The sequence below is a fragment of the Saccopteryx bilineata genome, chromosome 1, assembly GCF_036850765.1.
Source record: "Saccopteryx bilineata isolate mSacBil1 chromosome 1, mSacBil1_pri_phased_curated, whole genome shotgun sequence".
NCBI classification, from domain to species: Eukaryota; Metazoa; Chordata; class Mammalia; order Chiroptera; family Emballonuridae; genus Saccopteryx; species Saccopteryx bilineata.
In genome coordinates this window covers 336,549,774-336,571,751 of record NC_089490.1, presented here as the reverse complement: position 1 = coordinate 336,571,751, position 21,978 = coordinate 336,549,774, and the positions used below count along the sequence as shown (strand labels likewise).

Genomic DNA, 21,978 nt, shown 5'->3' with positions numbered 1-21,978 from the left:
ATCACCGGACGCAGTTTTCCTCTCCCCGCCCCCCTCCGCCAGCCTCTGGCTCTCACCTCTGTGCTCCTCTCCTGATCTCTCTGCAACTGCATCTGTGACTACATTCCCTTACCTTTCCTCTGCGGCTGTCTCTTCCCTCCTCCTCCAGCTGATCTCTCTCGCCTTTCTCCTACCCCCTCCCTCTGACTGATCTGCGATCTGCCTCGACTCTCTGCTCGATCCTTTCTTTTTCCTCCTCTGGTTGATTTCTCCTGCTCTGTTGGAAAAACAGCCTACCACTTACTCTGTTTACCACCTAGCACAGAATTTCTGGAATTGGGTTGCCCATTTGACATCTAAATTGACTTGCCATCAGAGCCCTATAATTATGCTATAAAAAATAAAAAGTGCTCTCATTTCATTAATATAACTAAAACATTGGGTTAGCTGTCAAATACTGGCAAACCTGGGGAGCTTACATTCAAACTGAAATAACAAAATTATCTCTGCTTGCATTGTGAAACGCCATCTCAGACGGTCTTGTTTACATTTATTGCTCTGTGGCTCTACATCAAGGACAAGCCTTAAGTTAGGGTTTTTCCATGTTGTGTTTCTGGAGAAACTCCCTGGGCCTTGGAGCTGCTGTACAACATTTTCCTCAAGATCCTCTTGTTTCTGTCTAATGTGGAGCCTTTCTGCATATCAAGGATCTGACTGAATGTTCAAATTCTTCCTTAACTTTGTCATTGCCAGCTGAATGTTCTATCTCCAAGTTGGCCTCCCCATCTGTCCCTTGTTCCTTAATTAGCACTAGTCAGTCAACAATAGCTTAACTTTGGGCTTCTGGGTATGTGCACAGCTCAAGGTTTACATCACCTCCATGGTAACCTCCATTTGTTAGGCAACCTTTGCCAACAACTTTCTCTTCAACGCATAAAAACATCACTGTGTTGATACAATTTTAATATGCACCACAGATACAAATGCAGGGTTAAAGAAGCACTTAGAGCCTGACCTGTGGTGGCGCAGTGGGATAAAGCGTCAACCTGAAACACTAAGGTCGCCGGTTCGAAACTCTGAGCTTGTCTGGTCAAGGCATATATAGGAGTTATAAAATAAAATAAAAACCTGGGGGAATAAAAGCACTTAGGGGCAAAGTCACATTGGAGATATGTGAAATGACTAAAAACCATGAATATCATATTAGATAATAGGCATTATGCATGCATACCACCAATATGCAGAAAGTGCATCAGTTGTAAATATTGCTTCTCTTCTAAGTTAGGTACAGTGAGAGTCAGGTAAACTAAGAAAAAGGAGTGGCTTTTTCATTAAATAGGAGACAAAATAAATGTGCATAAAAAGCATATGTCATTAAGACAAGTTCATAGAATTATACAATGTGTTTTTTAGGATAACATAGATAAAAGTATATGTTATATGTATGAAAAGTATTTTTTCTGTTTTTTTCTGCCTTGTAAGCATCTGACCATGTAGTTTTCTTTCTGAATCATTAATCCACTTGAAGATTAATAAATGCTTGTTCTCAAAGCAAAGAACTTGTCTTTGGCTTTCTGCTATCTAGAAATTTCTGGCTAAGGTTGATCTTTATCAATTGTTATTTGCAATAAAAACAATTAACTTTAATATTTCCTTAAAGTAAATTGTTCTGCAATTATTTATTAAGGGTGTTTTTATAGATTCACATACATATATACATATGTATCCCATGTACCAAACTATAAATAGCTTAGAATAATTCAGTTATTTAGATTAGTGCTTTTATATCCCAATAGGTGGCCAAATTCAGGGACAAGTATATTTTAAAGACTGCTGAGTACATAGAGCTCTAACTTCTGTTACCAGTTAGCTTTGGAATTTTGTGCTTTAATTCCTCATTACACAAACAAATGTTGTGCAAGGGAGTCCATGTGGTCTCATTCAAAGTTATGATTCTGTGATTCAATAATGTGGTTAAAAAATACATGTATACTGTGAGATGTTTAATTTTGCAAACATCTAAGTACCTCTTGTGCCTCCTTCCATTGCAAAAGTCATTCATTTATTTACTCTTTTAAACATTCATTCTAGAAATATTTAATTGGGATTTACTCTGTTTCAGGTTTTATGTCATACTCAAGGGTGCTAAGATTATTTAGACACAGCCTCTGTTCTTGAGGAGCTCTGGGTCTATAAGAGTATCTTCTACTTTACAGAATTTCATCTCAAAGGCCTAACTGTAGAAAGTCAAAGCTTTTTTGCAAAGAATTAAAAATGTATACATAAAAGTAAGTGCTGATGATAATTAATAGTTCATTTTGGAGAAACCAACCTTCCTTCTTTCCATCTTTCCTTTTTTCCTTCCTTCCTTCCTTCCTTCCTTCCTTCCTTCCTTCCTTCCTTCCTTCCTTCCTCCCTCCCTCCCTCCCTCTCTCCCTCCCTCCCTTCCTTCCTTCTCTCCCTCCCTCCCTCCCTCCACCCTTCCTTCCTTCCTTCCTTCCTTCCTTCCTTCCTTCCTTCCTTCCTTCCTTCCTTCCTTCCTTTCTTTCTTTCTTTCTTTCTTTCTTCTTTCTTTCTTTTCTTTCTTTCTTTCTCTCTCTTTCTTTCTCTTTCTTTCTTTCTCTTTCTTTCTTTCTTTCTCTTTCTCTCTCTCTCTCTCTTTCTTTTTCTCTCTCTCTTTCTTTCTCTTTCTCTCGCCACCTCTTTTTCTACCAATGGGGACAGTGTGTTAGAAGGGAAGAGTATCGGTTTGTCCAGTAGATTCAGGTTTACAATTCGGGCACAGCCTCTTATCTGCCATGTGATTCTGAGAAAGTTGCCTGCTCTGAGACTCCATTTTCACATCTATGATGATGTGATGAAAGGAATATCAACCATCAATAATTGCAGATTAAAGTGACGACTAAATATGATGCATATAAAAACTCAATCAGTGATGCCTATTGCTTTTAATATTAAAAGTTGAAAAATATTCTTGCTTTCTTTAAAACCTTTTACAAATGAGTAAGCCAACAGAGGTAGCTTTTTTTTGGCCTGAACCCTTTGAAGATTCCTTATATACTATATTCTCTGGCTATAACCTAAGCGTCCCAGGACACCTATGAGGATTCTGTGAGTACTTGATAGATAGGAATCTATTAGTTTGAACTACACAAAATTGTCAGTATTAGACTTGACCTATAAAAGTGGCAATTGTATATGGTTTAACTTAATACTACTACTGATACAACTAAAAGCAAATTTCAATTTTGTACTCTTAAATGTATTTGGCATGTAACTTTTTTGAAAGAAGGAAGAGAGAAAGAAGGCAAGGAGCATGAAGCATCAACACATAGTAGTTGCTTCTCCTATGTGTCTTGACCAGGCAAGCCTTGCGTTTCGAAACTGCAACCTCAGCACTCCAGGTGGCTCCCTTATTCACTGCGCCAACAAGGTCAGGAATGGCATGTACAATTAAAGGATTGTTTTGGGGCGGTTATTTCCTGGTTTAAAAATGTTTAATGAGTAAAATCTATTTTATTGGCTTTTAGATTAGGAAGATATTGTAAAAACAAATCTGTTTGTTCTTTTTTCCAGAGTTTTTAAACTTTGGAAATTCAAATTTGAGTTTGATATTGTAAAAAATTCAGCTTTAGGAAATGAGGCAAGGGATATTAAAATCCATATTATTGTTGGCTATTAAAGAAAAGAGCAAATCTTTGACTATTTTAAGAGAATGGCAGTAAGATTACCAACTAATGAGCTGAAACTTGTTCTGACTGTGATACATTATTGAGCAAAAATTGAGAAGAAATTAGTATAAAGACAGAAAGACTCTTTTTGTTGTTATAGATGTGGGAAAGACGAAGGATCGGGACTGTGTAGGTGAAGTGTGAGTATATGTGGGAGAGAAGTGTTTAAAATGTTCAAAGGAAACTAAAATGAAGCAGAAAAATGTATGCTGGGGCTTAGGTTTTATTTGGGGGGTGGCATAGGTTTTCAAAACCAGCTATCCAGAGAAGGACTTCTAGTGTAGTCATCAGAACCTTTTACTAGTTGCTTTTACTGTGCTGCCTCCTGGGCTGGGAACCCTCTCTCTTGTTGATTAGCCGCATGTCACATTGTCACCTTTGTCTTGGGAAACCCAGTTCAAATCCCACTTCTTCTAGGAAATTCTTCCTAGTAAGTAAAGGGCATTTACTTCCTGTGTCCTTGAAACTAAACAAAGTACTTCTACTCCCAGATGCTTTGTAAGTGGTTTGTGTCTGTGTTTAGCAGTAATGTGTGGGATAAGAATTAAGTGTGTCCATCTGACATGGCCTCAGGACCATTTTGTCTGCATTTGTTGAAATCCTACAATGTGCTGGAGGCTGTGCCATGTACTGGAATCAATAAAAAGAAGACTCGGGTTTGCAATGAGGGAGATCATGGCCTCATGGAATGTAAAAATGTGCTCATGCTAGAAAAGACTACTGTTTCTGAAAGTCTTTCCTCATAGGGGCTATGGGAAATCCTATAATTCTGCCATTTGAGATTTACTGCTTCGGCGTTAAGTTTGTTATATATTAAAAATCTTGATATAGTTGGGTTAATACATTGCCTTTTTTTATGACATTCAACCTCAGTGTGAACTGCTGCATCTCATTTATCAAGAAATAGGGACAAATATATATCCTACATAGGTGGGATATAAAACTAAGACTCATAGACATAGATAAAAGTGAAATGGTTCCCTGGGGGAAGAGGTGGGGACGAGGGGAGTAAAGAGGGAAGATACATGGTGATGGAAAATGATTTGACTTTAGTGATGGGCACACAACACAATCAACAGTTAAAATGGTATAGAGATGTTCACCTGAAACCTATGTACTTATTGATCAATGTCACCCCATTACATTTAATTTCAAAAAAAAATTTAAAAAAAAAAGAAAAAGAAAAAAAAAATAGATTTTCAGCCTAACCTGTGATGGTGCAGTGGATAAATCGTCAGCCTGGAATGCTGAGGTCACTGGTTCAAAATTCTGGGCTTTACCAGTTGGGGCACATACAAGAAGAAACAATTACAAGTTGATACTTCCTGCTCCTCCACCCCCACCCCACTTCTCTATCCTACTCTCTCCTCTCTCTAAAATCAATCAATAAAATCTTTAAAAAAAAGAAATAGGTTTTCTTCCTGGCTGGCTTGCTCAGTTGGTTAAAGCGTGGCCCGGATATGCCATGGTTGTAGGTTTGATCCCTAGTCAGGGCATATACAAGAATCAACCAATAAATGCATAAGTAAGTGGAACAACAAATCAATGTTTCTCTTTCTCTCTCTCTCTCTCTCTAAAAATCAACCAATGCAAAAAAAATTAAAATAAATAGGTTTCCATTGAAGGCAGAAAAAGAGCACAAGGACAATAGAATTCCAGGTACATACAGAGCGAGGAAGGAGAGTTCACAGAGCAAAAGTGTGGGAATGTATCGAGGTCAGTATTCATCTGCGGGAGCAATATCACTGGGTGGAGGGGATGTGGCAAGTGCGGTAAGAAAGGCCAACACCTATTGATTCTGGAGTTTGAGGCTGGCTGGCAGGGCTATGAACATCCTGTCTCCCAGCAGCACTGCTAAAAAAGGCAGGGCTATCCACTCTCCTGATGTGTCAGGTACCATCCTGGGATTCTAATCACCCTGATACATTTAAGCCCCATAACAATCCTTTGAGGTAGAAGTTGGCCCTATTTTGTAGATGAAAGGACTCAGTTCAGGAAGGTTAAGCACCTGTCCAAAGGTCTCACAGCTAGTTAGCAGTAAAGCAGGGTTCAAACCTCTAGTTCCAAAGCCACCATTTCTTCTTCTTTTTATTTCTTGGGAAATAAAGGAATTAGTCAATCTTAAAGACTAAATGCTATTCCAAGGGAAATAATTTTGAATAAATGTTCACTTGAGGACCAGTTTATGACACACCAGATGAGGACAACTTGAACATTATAACAAATTTTGTTTTTAATGTTTTCAAGAGTAGAAAGAAATACTCTCGATCTTTTGAGATTTAATAAAAAGTTCAGTCCTTTGCAGGAATACATTCTCCCAAGCCCCCTAAGTACTGTGGTTGGTCAGCTGGCCCCTGCCTAAGTAACTACAATGGAATGAAATGAGACCCTATCACCCTACCCACTGGACTTAGCACAGTGAAGACTCACAGCAAATGCTCAATAACATAAAAAAGATGAGGCTGAGTGACTTGTTCAACAACATCATTTAGGCATTATAAACAGAATTTGAAACCAGAGCTGTCAGATTCACTAACTCTTGCTTTTAGTTGGTACCTCAGTTGGTTCTAATACATTTTCTGGGTCAACCCCAAACAAGTTCGTCAAAGACCTTACAACATAGGCAAAACAAATGATTTAATAACACAACAACTAAAACAGCATTTATTAAATCCTTACATGTGCCAAATGTTTCAATAAACATACATGCATTACACTGATTCTTTCTCATAACAGCTCTGTAAAGAGACAAAATCATCATGTTAATGATGAGAAAACTGAGGCCCAGAGAACTAAAATGCCCAAGTTCACTATTATACAACCAGAGTCAGGATCCAGATCCAGTTTTTTCCATGTGTATATGCTTTTATCTTTACATTGTAGAGGTAGCTACAACAATGTATAAGCCAGCCAGAACAAAATAATTAGAATGTATTTAAAAGAATTAGAATCATTTCCTTTTTTCCCCAGCTTAAAATAAGACTTCTTATAACACAATAAACACCTAAGTCATACATCCTTTTGGATCAAATGGCAACTACATATATATAGAAGACAAGTATTGTACATTGGAGGTACCAAAAACACCTCTTTGACACAATTACTTGGGAATTGTGAAAAATAAAGAAGTATCAACCAGCATCTGGAAATCCAGGGCTAAATAAACAGGGAGTCATTCACCCACTTTCCTGCTCCCGATTTTGAGGGTTTCAAGTTTATTCAGGAGTTTAGCATAGGCCATCCCATATCTACTGTTTCTTTTTAAATAACTTGATAATGATAGCTTTAAATAACCTGAAAGCCATCCCAAGGAAAGGAGACCCCGGCTGGCAGCGCCTGCTCTCCAGCTGGCCTGCAAGACGGCCCACCTCAGGATGGCCCGCCCAGCAGGTGGAGGAAGAGGTTGGAGGTCAACTCACTGAGCACAATTGGAGGAATCTACGGAGGGTTGGCACCGCCCTCTCACCTCGCTGGTGCCTGCACAAGCACAGGTCCACCTCGAGTGGGCCTCCCAAGGGCCTCCAGAGAGGACTTCTGTCGGCTTAGACTGTGGCAGTCAAGGGGCTTCTTCTCTAGTCACTGAATTCTAGAATCACTGTTTTACAAACATGTATTGGTTTCTCTATTTTACATGCAAATAGGCCAAGTCAGATTCCTGAAATTATTGATTGTTTATTTTTAGTGTGTATGCCAAGTCAGACCCCGTCTTTCTGACTCCAGAGCTAACACGTTTAGCATCAATATATCTAACGCCATGTCCCTCGACTTTACCCTTTTCAGGACACCCCAGCCCCCCTCTAATGTGTCACACACTCATCCGAATGTGTTACTTCTTGATTCCTTTATAAACATGCAGCGACTAGAATGAAACATATAGTATAATCCTAAGGAGCGTCTAACCAGTATGGGGTCCAGAAGCATATCTTTTTCCCAGGTACCTTTCTGAAAATAGGTTCTAGGTAGATACTTTGGCAGAATCATCAGATGGCTACCTGTAGTCACCTAAAACGAAAAGTTCTTCTTAGGAGCTGCTGCCATGCACCTCCATTCTAAACTAGTACAATTAATTTTGGAAATTGTATTTTCCCAGACCGTCTGCTTTTGCAAGAAACTTTGTATGGCTGGAAAATGCAAGCAGTAAATAATTACAGAGTTTGTGCCATTGGTTTGCCTTCTTATGGCTACTTACTGCTTTGTTTTGTTTTGTTTATATTTAGAAGGGAAGGCAGAGAGACAGACTCCGACATGCGCCTGACTAGAATCCACCGGGCAAGCCCCCTGCAGGGGCAATGCTCTGCCCATCTGGGGCATTGCTCTATTGCTCAACAACCCAGCTTTTTCTTAACACTTGAGGCAGAGGCCACAGAGCCATCCTCAGTGCTCAGGGGCCAAGTCACTCCAATTGAGCCATGGCTGTGGGAGGTAAAATGAGAGAGAGAGAAGCGAGAGGGGGAGGGTTGGTAAAGCAGATGGTTGCTTCTCCTGTGTGCCCTCACCATGAATCAAACCCGGGACATCCACACACTGGGCTGACACTCTACCACTGAGCCAACTGGCCAGGGCAGCTACGTACTGTTTTAACACATGTGAACTTCATGACTTTTATTGGAAAATGGGACAAGAATATATTCCCTCCTAGTTTTATGGGAGGTTTATTTTATTTTATTTTATTTATTCATTTTTTAGAAAGGAGAGAGAGAGAGAGAGAGACAGAGATAGAGAAGGGGGGGAGGATCAGGAAGAATCAACTCCCATATGTGCCTTGACCAGGCAAGCCCAGGGTTTCAAACCGGCGACCTCAGCATTTCCAGGTCGATGCTTTATCCACTGCGCTAACATAATATTCAAGATGTAAGATGGTGTTATCATCACAGATATTCTTTTAATACCATATTAGAAAGGTAATTATAACTACTAAACCTACAATCACAAAAACTACAGCCTATAGGTCCTAAAACTACCCTAAACATAAGATTTATCTATTCAGATTTTTTTTTTATTAAATAATTTTATTTTTTTAATGGGGTGACATCAATAAATCAGGATACATATATTCAAAGATAACAAGACCAGGGTATCTTATCGTTCAATTATGATGCATACCCATCACCCAAAGTCCGATTGTCCTCTGTCACCTTCTATCTTGTTTTCTTTGTGCCCCTCCCCCTCCCCCTTGCCCTCTCCCATTCCCCCCTCCCCCCCGTAACCACCACACTCTTATCAATGTCTCTTAGTTTCACTTTTATGTCCCACCTACGTATGGAATAATGCAGTTCCTGGTTTTTTCTGATTTACTTATTTCGCTTCGTATCATGTTATCTAGATCCCACCATTTTGCTGTAAATGTTCCGATGTCATCATTTCTTATGGCTGAGTAGTATTCCATAGTGTATATGTGCCACATCTTCTTTATCCAGTCATCTATTGACGGGCTTTTTGGTTGTTTCCATGTCCTGGCCACTGTGAACAATGCTGCAATAAACATGGGGCTGCATGTGTCTTTACGTATCAATGTTTCTGAGTTTTTGGGGTATATACCCAGTAGAGGGATTGCTGGGTCATAAGGTAGTTCTATTTTCAGTTTTTTGAGGAACCACCATACTTTCTTCCATAATGGTTGTACTACTTTACATTCCCACCAACAGTGTATGAGGGTTCCTTTTTCTCCACAGCCTCTCCAACATTTGCTATTACCTGTCTTGCTAATAATAGCTAATCGAACAGGTGTGAGGTGGTATCTCATTGCTGTTTTGATTTGCATTTCTCTAATAGCTAAAGAAGATGAGCATCTTTTCATATATCTGTTGGCCATTTGTATTTCTTCCTGGGAGAAGTGTCTGTTCATATCCTCTTCCCATTTTTTTATGGGATTGTTTGTTTGTTTGTTGTTGAGTTTTATGAGTTCTTTGTATATTTTGGATATTAGGCCCTTATCTGAGCTGTTGTTTGAAAATATCATTTCCCATTTAGTTGGCTTTCTGTTTATTTTGTTATCAGTTTCTCTTGCTGAGCAAAAACTTCTTAGTCTGATGTAGTCCCATTCATTAATTTTTGCCTTCACTTCTCTTGCCTGTGGAGTCAAATTCATAAAATGCTCTTTAAAACCCAGGTCCATGAGTTGAGTACCTATGTCTTCTTCTATGTACTTAATTGTTTCAGGTCTTATGTTTAGATCTTTGATCCATTTTGAGTTAATTTTAGTACAGGGGGACAAACTGTAGTCGAGTTTCATTCTTTTGCATGTGGCTTTCCAGTTTTCCCAGCACCATTTATTGAAGAGGCTTTCTTTTCTCCATTGTGTGTTGTTGGCCCCTTTATCAAAAATTATTTGACTATATATATGTGGTTTTATTTCTGGACTTTCTATTCTGTTCCATTGGTCTGAGTGTCTATTTTTCTGCCAATACCATGCTGTTTTGATTGTTGTGGCCCTATAATAGAGTTTGAAGTCAGGTATTGTAATGCCCCCAGCTTCATTCTTTTTCTTTAGGATTGCTTTGGCTATTCAGGGTTTTTTATAGTTCCATATAAATCTGATGATTTTTTGCTCTATTTCATCTATTCAGATTTTAATCAGATTTGTTTTGTTTTGTTTTGACAATTCTATTTTCCCTTTAAAAGATGTTAAAAAGTTTGCTTTCATTGCCCTCTAGTGGTAGTTATACAGAAGCTATAACTACCTTTTTTTTTAACATTGTTATTTTGGGGGTATGTGACAGTTTTATAAACATTCTTCAAATACTGTTAGGCCATTCATATTCCTGTCAGTTTGCAATCCTCAAAGGTCAAACTATAAGGACAGCTCCTACCATCATGTCCTCCATGTTATAGATATACAATGTCATGCATTACTGGCTGTATATTATTTTATTAGGTCTTCACAAAGAATCTACTGACTTAAAATTATAATATAACTTTATTTACTCACTCATTAAATATTTATAGAATATCCACTATGAGTCAGGCTAACAAGAAAGACAGTGTCCTGGATTATAACCTCATGAGAAAAATGGGTTATTAAATATAGATATCATTATAAATGAGCATGGTAACTGCTGTGATAGGGAAATGATTGAGTATATGAGTACTTGTAAAAACCCAGGACTGAAGGCATTTCTGTGTATTTTGGGAGGACGAAGCAGAATTTATGAGAACAGGCATTTAGAGAGTGTAACAAGTAATCTAAGACCTGAAAAATGACTAGAAGAGTTGTTCTGGAGAAGAAGGTGGGTGGAGGAGAGTGTTTGAAGGAGAAAAATCATGTTAAATATGGTGAAATAATGGAGAAAGGGAGAGTTTTAAAGATGAGGTTAAAACTTTTTTAAAAAGCTATTTGGGGGAATTTTGACTTCAGCCTGATGGTTAAATTATATAACCTGTGGACTCTGAAAATGCATGGCTTAACTTTTTTTTTTTTTTAGCAAAAGAGACAGAGAGGACAGACAGACAGGAAAGAAGAGAGATAAGAAGCATCAATTCTCTGTTTTGGCACCTTAGTTGTTTGTTGATTGCTTTCTCATATGTGCCTTGACTGGGGGGCTGCAGCTGAGCCAGTGACGCCTTGCTCAAGCCAGCGACCTTTGGGCTCAAGCCAGTGACCATGGGGTCATGTCTATGATCCCATGCTTATGTCAGGGACTCCATGCTCAAGCTGGTGAGCCCACACTCAGGCCAGATGAGGCCACTCTTAAGCCCATGACCTTGGAGTTTTGAACCTCTGCGCCCCAGGCCTGTGCTCTATCTGCTGCGCTACCGCCTGGTCAGGCAGCTTCTTCTTCATTTCTTTTTTTTTAAAGAGAGAGAGTGAGGAAGGGGGAGAAAGAGAAAGGGAGAGAGAGAGAGAAACATCAACTCGCTGTTCCACTTAGTTGTTCCATTTAGTTGTGTGCTCATTGATTGCTGCCAATATGGTCCCTGACTGGGGATTGAACCAGCAACCTCAGTACACCAGAATGATACTCTGTCTACTGAGTCAACTGGCCAGGGTGCATGGCTTCAATATTTATTTTTTACATTCTTATTTAGAGGCACATTTTTTAGTTATTAATTATAAAGTAACTTCAAAAACACTTTCCAGGCTTCATTTTATCACCCAGGGTTCTATCAAACACATACAGGGGTGGGTACAAGGAGATTGATAATAATAATAAACAATACAATAATTAGTAAGGAAATAATAATACAAGAATAAACAGTGTTTCACGTTATTACAACTATAAACTTACTTTTTCTCACTGCTGTACATTCCTAGCATGTTGGATCTGGAAGGGACTTTGAGAAAATAAGTTTCTCTTCTTTCACTTTACAGAGAAGGGGGGGGGGATCAGTAATTTCCTCAGATTGTATCGAGTGGCTGTGCCTGGGCAACTTTCCTACTAGAGTCTAGAACTTGAATTTCCCAGCCTGGGATTCAGAGGCCTGACTGGTCTCCTGTATCTCATGTCTGGTTCCCTTGGGACTGTTTGGGATTCCTGAGCATCCTAACTTTTCTCCTCTGCACTGGAGGCCATGCTCTTCATTTTTAGTCTGATGAAAAGGTGGTTTATTTTAGACTGGAGGGGAGCATCTGGGATAATCTTCCCATTCCTAAGGAGGGTAGAAACCTGTCCCAGATCACTGGTCAGGTTTTGCCTCTTCTGTGGAACTCTCTCGCTACAAGGGACTTGTAGAAACGTCTTGAGGACATTCACAGGGCTTGGTTATCACTACATCTTTATAGCAAAATAACACGGGCACTGAAAATGCCTATAAAGTTTGATGTTGACAGAAATTGGGTGGATAAATGAACAGAGGGTGATATCTTACTTCCTAATAGAAGGTTTAAGTAGATGTTAGAAAGGGAATGAAAGATATATTATGTTAATAGCATGTATTAGGATTTTTCTTAAAGAAGAAACCAAGTTTAAAAAAGACAAAGAGGAGCCATCAGAACTGAAAGGAGAGCCTTTTACAAGTAAGCAAAAATTATAGTTGTATTCCGTTTTTTGGTTTGTTTTTTTTTTTTTTGTATTTTTCTGAAGCCAGAAATGGGGAGGCAGTCAGACAGACTCCCGCATGCACCCGACCGGGATCCACCCGGCATGCCCACCAGGGGGCGATGTTCTGCCCCTCTGGGGCGTCACTCTGCCACAATCAGAGCCATTCTAGCACCTGAGGCAGAGGCCACAGAGCCATCCTCAGCGCCTGGGCCAACTTTGCTCCAATGGAGCCTCAGCTGCGGGAGGGGAAGAGACAGAGAGGAAGGAGAGGGGGAGGGATGGAGAAGCTTATGGGTGCTTCTCCTGTGTGCCCTGGCTGGGAATCGAACCTGGGACTCCCGCATGCCAGGCCGACGCTCTACCACTGAGCCAACCGGCCAGGGCCTGTATTCTGTTTAAAAAAAATAAAAAATGTCAGAGAATTTGAAGGTAGTAAAAGATTAGAGAAGAGAGGTCACGAGGGAGGGAAACAGGAAACATCAGGCAGCATGGGACAAGTTCCCAGAGGACTTTAAAACCAGAGAGAGATATCTGATGCTGAACTGAAAATGATTTCAATGTTTGATGCAGACCACTGCCATCTTTTTGAGCCTTAAGAACTGTCTACTACACACAGAGGAGTGCTAATGAACACAGTTACAATTATGTCATATACAGAAAGAGGGTGCTTTTCTTGGATGTTTGTGATTGCAAGGACACCTGATTCATGTCCATGTAGGCTCAATATGGAGCCAGATCAAGAAATGAAAGAAAATGCATCTTTCACCCCCCTTAATTCTATCATAAACGTGTCAGTAAAATAGGAAAAATACATGAACAAGTGGCAATAGTTTAGTGCAGTTTATGTTGCACACGAAATATGAGAGATATTGGCAATAAATGTGTTTGTAGTTTGGATCACAGCACCAATTCTAACATGGTCCATCAGGAAAGTTTCCCTACAGGGTACATTTTGAACATCAAGAAATAACAAGCAATTAAATTATATGGAAGATTAACTATTGGTACTTCACTCACCCCTCTCTTTCCCCCAAGCAGGAGAATCATTGCATGAGTCTATGTTCAGAAAGAAGCAACATTTCTCATTTTGAGCTTTCTCAAGACATCTTGGCTCTTATGTGCTTTGTTACTTGTAAAAATAAGATTCTCACAATCGAGAGAGAGAGAGAGAGAGAGGGAGAGAGAGAGCAACAAAGACACAAATTCTACTTTCAGATTTGAATTCACTTTTTATTCCCTGAATTATATTTTGAAGTCTAGCATTATGATAACAACCAGTTTTAATACTGTCGTCAAATACAATCAACTGCACAAAAACTCAGCCACAGACCGAACACCACTGGTACACACAGTTCTGTGCAAAATCCTTTGCTGCCTTCTTGTGGAGTCTAAGGAAATAAGCTCAGTAGTCACAATATGCTGTTTATTGCAGCAAGTTCACATCACACAGTCTGTGAACATAATTAGAAAAATAGATAAGAAAAGGACAGCTAAACGGCCAAGTTTCCTATTTAGTTTATTACTGTGAATGCATTATTTAACTTTTCTTCATGAAAAGTATGAAATAAGGATGTGTGCATGTATGTGCATGAATGCATTGTGCATGTATGTATACATGATTGTGTGTGTTCCATATAATGCTAGACCAATAGAAGGCCATTCATAAGTGCATTTTATTATTATTTTTTTAAATTTATTTTATTTTTTATTTTTTTTAAAGTTATTAATTTGTTGGAGTTTATTTTAATTTTTATTTTATTTATTCATTTTTTTAGAGAGGAGAGAGAGAGGGAGAGAGAGGGACAGAGAGAGGAGCTGGAAGCATCAACTCCCATATGTGCCTTGACCAGGCAAGCCCAGGGTTTTGAACCGGCGACCTCAGCATTTCCAGGTCGACGCTTTATCCACTGCGCCACCACAGGTCAGGCCATAAGTGCATTTTAATCGGCAGAGATAGAAATAGAATTCTCTCCCTCCAGCCCTTAGAGCTTTTTGACATAGAAAATCATGATGAGGAAAACCTAATTAGGCAGGGCCAGCTGGGTAGGAGGAACATGGTGTGGACATAGCAGTGGGAGGTCTTAGCATAAAAGCCAGGGTTGCTTGAAATCGGAAAGAGACTGTTATTCTCTTCTAATGACAATTCTTATTTTTCTTCAAAATACAACTACTACCAGTTTTCCTGGGAATCTTATTTTTTTGGATTCCACATTATGTAAGCCCCAAGAAATTCATTCAGCCAGCCCCTTTGGTCAATTCTGAACAAAACGACTTTGAATTTAGTGTGAGAAGGGAGAAGGGATGAGATATTCATTGTGCACTTCCTATGTGGTATGTACTGCACACAGTCAGATTTCTATTATCTCACAGGGTAAAATTCTGAGACTCAGAAAGCTTAAATAACTTGACCAAGACCCCACTGTGGGTAAAAGGTGAATCTATTACTGGACTTTTAGGTGTGCCTGATTTCAAAGTTCTTTTTTTTTTTTTTTTCAATTTCCAAGTCAACCTCACAGGTTCCGTCAACTCCAATCATGCTGTTTCCCTGTGTGATGTTGTGATTTATAATAAATCAATATTTGGTCTTCATCCCCACTTCTGGCACAGAACTCCTAAACCCTTGAAATTTGCTAAGTGATGAGAGCAGCAAAAGGGTCTTTAGTTATGTTAATGATGTAACCTGTGGACTGTACCTATGGATGGGAGATGGTCACCAGGAGGACCAGCCTGCTGGGAGGGGCAGGGGCTGGGGGTCGATCCAATCACCTGTCGCCAATGATTTAATCAATCGTGTTGGTGTAACGAAGCCTTCATAAACCCCTAAGAGGACAGGGTTTGAAGAATTCCTGGGCTGAATGTGTAAAGGTTCTGAGAGAGAGATGTGTGTGGAGAGGATGTGGAAGCTCTGGGCCCTTTCCCATCCCTTGCCCTGCGCATCTCTCCCCTCTGGCTGTTCCTGGGCTATAGTCCTTTGTGAGAAGCCAGTGATCTAATACATACAATGTTTGCCTGAGTCTGTCAAGGAGGGAGTTGGTTCAATCTATAGCTGGTCGATCAGAAGCACGGATGATAATAGGGATATGACATTGGCATTTAAAGTGGCTTAGGCAAGGGCGTTGGGCACTCTTGCAGGACTGAGCCCTTAACCTGGGGGGATCTGATGTTGTCTCTGGGTAGCGAGTGTAAGAATTGAGTTATACTGAGGTGACTTAGCTGGTGTTGGAAAGTTGCTTGTTAGTGTGGGGAAATGCCACCCCCCCATCCCATGTTGGAATTGGTAACTACAGCCTTTAATCTGCTTAAGACCTTTCCACAAGTTCCTGCTGCCCTTTCATCCTCATTTCCTTTTAGGGCCCTAGATGGGATATGATGTGACGTGAATGTCCTTCCTTGCTAATCTCACCTCCTCCCAAGTTCCCTCTCACTCTTCACATCCTTCACACGGTGCGCTCGCCCTACTCTCTGGGCCTCCAGACACGTTCATCCCCGGCTTCGCTTCCTTCCTGCCCTGTCCCCTGGCCGTGCTATGTGTTACATACTTTTCAGCCCAAGGTAAGTCATCACTCTTCAAAATATTTTTCTGGTCCCCTGGTCTGGGTCAGGTCATCCTGTTCATGCTCCCCACCACCTGTGCACACTCAGAACTCAAATTAGCAAACCATGAGGGTAAGGATGGCGCCTATTGTCTTTGCCACTATATTTCTAGCCCCTGGTGCAGTGTGTTCTACCTAGGGGAGGACAATACATTTTCTATATTTTTTTACATGTTTTTTTTTAAATTTTTAAATTTATTCATTTTAGAGAGGAGGAGGAGGGGGAGAGAGAGAGAGAAGGGGAAGAAGAGAAGGAAGCATCAACTCCCTTATGTGCCTTGACCAGGCAAGCCCAGGGTTTTGAACTGGTGACCTTCAGTGTCCCAGGCCAATGCTTTATCCACTGTGCCACCACAGGTCAGGCTATATATGTTTTTCTTATATATTGTCTCTATAATTTTTAATATTTTTCTTTCACAAGAAAAGTAAAATAGGTTGGAGACCATACCCCATTTAACCTGCTCCTCATCTCTTTTAAAGACAAAAATTTAAATTCACCTCAAAAGAACCAATGACCCATTTATCCATTTGTTAGAGAGTGTCTGTAGCTGTTTAATAGAGCTACACAGACTTTTCAAGACAAGGTACATTGGTTCATAAATCGCTTTACCTTGGAAAGACATTTTTAATGATTTTGGGGCCCAAAGTGCTTGAAATGGAAAGTCATCAGCATTAGAAATGAAGTCTTCAAGGTCCACAGACATCGGCGAAGTTGATGCTTGTCCTTGCCTGGCTCTCTTGTTGACACACTGGGATGGGCAGCGTTAGGGAAGGCACTGCCAGTTACCCAGAGGCCGGCCTCGGCCCCTCCCAGGGGAGGCTACTCCCCACAAATCATCTTTACTGTTTAAGAAGCCATTAGGATTCTCCAGATTTTAGATTAAGAGTATTCCTCAAATAGAACTCAGTGAGCCAAATGATCTCTCATAGACACATCACTTACTGCTCGGTGTCCAAATATCCTTTGCAGTTTGGGCCAGTCTGAGATAGGAGGGAGGCACAGCCTTATCCCTCACTAGAGAAGCTGTTGGGGGTACAGATATTCCTTTCCCATCCCTTGGTACCCATAGCATGGACAGGCCAAGCAGATGTTCCTGCCGGGATCGTGGAATTCCCACACTAAGGTGGAAGGTGTGTGGAGGCAGAGATGTTTTTCACAGCCACTCCAGCAGGTGTCACCTGGCCATAAAGTGGCTAATCCTGATGGCCTCAGGAATAGCATCCTTGACAGACTGTCCTTCCACAGAGTTTTTTCCTGGCCTCTGAGCCGGGTTTCCTAGCCTTCCTGAAGATCCAGTGAGCTATCTGTTATCTTTCCAACAAATTCCTTTCCCATTTACATCACCCGCAGCTGGTATCTGTTGGCTGGAGTCCAGAACGCAGGCAGGTAAATTCACTGTCTGCGCTCCCATCAGGCACAGTGCTAAAGCAGTTAGCATTATGGGTCAGGAGGACTATGCCTGGGGTCTCACTGGCTCTGAACATAGAGAATCAGTGGACTCTCATTTCCTACTGTATACAGACGACAAAGGGATCACTTTCCTTGCTGCCCTGGAGGGATGCTATGAGGATCAAATGTGATAATGTCCACTGAAAGGGACTTGGTACATACAAACGTTAATGCAAATGTATGGGTTGTTGGGAATTAGCGAGCAAAGCAAGTTTGTCTGAGGCAAAACCAAGTTGGAACTGAAAGTCAGTCCACTTTTGTTTGAGGATCACTCCTTCCTTACAACTTGAGATCTCTCTGCAAGGTTTCTCCTTAATTAGGAGTCAGCTGTCACAACGCATTTTTAGCATTTGTGTGGAGAAGGCTCAGGATAAAGGGTTAGCCTTTGAGGCTTGTATAGGAACTCAATCCTCTCCCAAACGTCTTTTTGGAAGAAGAGTATATATTATAAACAGATTTCAAATAAACATCATGTATTTAGCAGTCGTTCCTCACCATATCATGGTTCACTTTTTGCGGTCTCACTGTATCGCGGATTTTTAAATTATATATATCTAATTTTGTATTACGGATTTTTTACTATATTGCAGGGATTTTGTGGTATATAGGTAATTTTATATATTTATTATTTTAATTATTATTGCAGTAAAATAAGCAAAATGAGTGTGGGAAAAGTTAATAACAGTGTGGGAAAGGTTTATAAGAGTGTGGGGAGGGTTTCTAAAGCCTTAAAAATATATAAATAATAAAATAAATATAAGGTCACTACTCATGGATTTTCACCTATCATAGGGGGTTCTGGAACCTAACCCCTGAGATAGACAAGGGATCACTGTATAGGAGAATATTTTCTTTTCGTGATCTATAAGAATTCCTATAAGTGAATAGGAAAGAATATGCCTGGTTTGGAAAATATATTCCATTGCTCAGAGAGATAAGAGCTTTAAGATATTCTGAGTCTTTAGGACAGAAAGGGCCCTTTGGGCCAAGAGTCCAGATGTGTGCAGCTGGCAGAGACCGTAAGATTCTCAGCTGCCTTCAGAGAGGTGGGCAAGGATGTCTCCTTCCTTCCTTCCTTCCTTCCTTCCTTCCTTCCTTCCTTCCTTCCTTCCTTCCTTCCTCCCTCCCTCCCTCCCTCCCTCCCTCCCTCCCTCTCTCCCTTCCTTCCTTCCTTCCTTCCTTCCTTCCTTCCTTCCTTCCTTCCTTCCTTCCTTCCTTCCATCCTTCCATCCTTCCACATTAGCTTAGTAGCTGGGTTCTGTGTTAATTAAGGGGATGAATAGGTAGATGAGACACAGTCCTTGCCCTCAAGAAAAGCTTCAGTGGTTCTCTATGTTGCCTTTAAGACCCCACAATCTAGTTTCTACTTGTACAATGGCTTCCTGTGGTGGCTGCTTGTGCCTCCTTGTAAATGCTCTACTATTTTAGTCATTTATGTTTTTCTCACAATCTGAACTTAGAGTGCCAATAGCCTCAGGCATGAGTAAACTGCCAAATTCATTTTTTTCCCCTTAAAGTTGGAATTACAGAAAATAGCTTCAAAGTCAGAAACAATAGTGGTCCAAATACCACTGTCACTGGTGATTATGTGTGTGATCTTGGGCAAAGTATTGAATTTTGGCTGGTTGGCTCAGTGCTAGAGCGTCGGCCTGGCGTGCAGAAGTCCCGGGTTCGATTCCTGGCCAGGGCACACAAGAGAAGCGCCCATCTGCTTCTCCACCCCTCCCCCTCTCCTTCCTCTCTGTCTCTCTCTTCCCCTCCCGCAGCCGAGGCTCCACTGGAGCAAAGATGGCCCGGGCGCTGGGGATGGCTCCTTGGCCTCTTATGCCCCAGGTGCTAGAGTGGCTCTGGTCGCGGCAGAGCGACGCCCCGGAGGGGCAGAGCATCACCCCCTGGTGGGCAGAGCGTTGCCCCTGGTGGGCGTGCCGGGTGGATCCCCATCGGGCACATGCGGGAGTCTGTCTGACTGTGTCTCCCTGTTTCTAGCTTCAGAAAAATACAAAAAACAAACAAAAAACAACAAAAAAAAATTGTATGTATATATCCAGCACAAAACTTGGGTGCTAAGCTCATACTCAACAAGTACTGGGCATTTTATTTCTAATTCTCCACTCTTCTTGCTGCCTCAGGGCCCTCTTTGTTGGGCAGTTTCCCCAAAGCGTTTCCACATTCCCAGGCTGGGCCAAGGACAGCTTATCTTTTGTGACCATATGGTCTCCAGAAATTACCAATAGCATTTTTCGTGTTATATTGAAAATATCCAGCTTATGTGTTTGTCTCCTGTCCTGGGGCTCTCTGTACACTAAGGATATGACCATATTTGTCATGTTGTATCCTCAGTGCCTAGTAGTTCTGGCACCCAGTGATGCTTGGTAAACGTCTGTAGATTGAATAGGTCAGTAAGTTGTATGAAAAGAACATCCCTTTCTAGTACTCCAACATCCCTTCCTGAAGTACACATCTGTTAGATGAGGATCTTTCCACTTGGAGAAGGATAGTTCTTTAGTCTTTAGCATTTGGGTTGAACTATTTCTACCCTACTCCCTGAGCTCTGCAAATAAGATTTTAATGTGAAATACTACTTCTCCCAAATAAAATACCTGCCTGAGGTTTTCTGGGGATTACTGTAAGGCAGAATTTTTAAAAAGTATTGTTCCATTAAATAGTAATTCATATTCCAAGGGGAGAAATATTTTTTAGTTGAATAAAATTAGAGCTTGCTTTCCTACCATTTCTTTATTTGCTACAGGACTTCTCAGATCTTTTATTTGATTGTAAACTGTTTTTAACCCTTTGAGAAGTGAGTTTTTTTAATGCTTGCTGACCCCTGGGAGTGAGTTTTCTTTCAAAAAATGAAATTAATTCCAGTTACAGTTTTATTAACTTAAAATCATGTTTATTTGATAACCAATTTATGAAAACAAGAAGAACATACATTTGCCTTTTTTTTTAATGTTGCCTTACACGTTTTTAAAATAAATCGATCATACTCTGGATGGTCAGGAGGCACGAGGATGTACATGAACATTCATACTACTCAAAGGTTAAGCAGATTTTACAGATCTGCTATTATAAAGAACACATTTGTTAAAATACCAATACCAGTTGTAGAAGACCAACTGGTATTGTCAAACTGAACTTCAGACTTTTGATGGCTACTTAAGGCTGAGTTCCTGAGTAACACATTCCGTAGGCCATACTTAAGGAATGTAACTGGAAAATATCAATATTAATTCTGGTTTCCTGCTGTGCCTGCTAAGTTTATGGAGTGCATTCATTTGACATGCATTACACATTTCGTGTCAGACAATGGGGATGCTTTGTACATGGAGCCTGGGCACCCAGGAGTTCTTAGATTCCTTTCAGGTAATAGAAGGCCCTTGTTCATTCTAAGTTCCTTTGCAGAGGGAATCCTGTACACACACACAGGCATGTGGTGGGAGGTCACACACATCAACATGCTCTTCCTTTTGTTACAATAGTGAAAGACATCCTTATCAGTTGCTAGTAAATGACTGTTGTCCTGAGCCCTCCTGAGTGACCCATAATGCAGGTTGGCTGCGAGACCCACCTCCCATAATTCTGCATAGGCTGGTGCTAAATTGCGTATGCCATTGTGTGTGTCAAATTGCTAGATATTTTGAATAGCCCCCTGACTGGAGCAAAAGGAAAAGCCAGGGTAGTTGGGGTGTAAATGAAAGAAGGGGGAAGGGGCGGATACGAGGCCAATGAGGCAAGCAGGGCCAAACCCTACCAAACCTTGGAGGCCTTGTCAAGAATTTTGGACTTTATTTTAAAATAACAGAAAGCTATTAAAAAGTATTTGGGGGTTTTTATTTGTTTGTTTTTATTTTTAAGAGAGAGAGACAGGCAGACAGGAAGGGAGAGAGATGAGAAGCATCAACTCATAGTTGTGGCACCTTGCCTTCATTGATTGCCTTCTCAAATGTGCCTTCACCAGGGGGCTTCAGCCAAGCCAGTGACCCCTTGCTCAAGCCAGCGACCTTGAGCTTCAAGCCAGTGACCTTTGGGCTCAAAGCAGAGTTCTCTGGGCTCAAGCCAATGACCATGGTGTCATGTCTATAATCCTATGCTAAAGCCAGCGACCCTGTGCTCAAACTGGTGAGCCCACACTCAAGCCAGATAAGCCCAAGTTCAGGCCAATGAACTTGGGGTCTTGAACTTGGGTCCTCAGCATCCCAGGCTGATGCTCTATCCACTGGGCCACTGCCTGGTCAGACTAAAAG

The 21,978-nt window shown here is 40.8% G+C and overlaps 1 protein-coding gene across 14 annotated transcripts in view; it reads right to left on the bottom strand.

The window, feature by feature from the left end:
• DLG2 (discs large MAGUK scaffold protein 2) overlaps positions 1-21,978 on the bottom strand; it is a 2,196,962-nt gene that overhangs the window by 347,346 nt on the left and 1,827,638 nt on the right. Inside the window, exon 1 of one of the 14 annotated variants that reach the window (XM_066249167.1) lies at positions 57-75. The exons of the other annotated variants lie outside the window; for them this stretch is intronic. The gene's annotated coding sequence lies outside the window, so the exon portion shown is untranslated. Of the gene's footprint in view, positions 1-56; positions 76-21,978 lie in introns of those variants that run through there. 14 annotated transcript variants of the gene reach the window in all.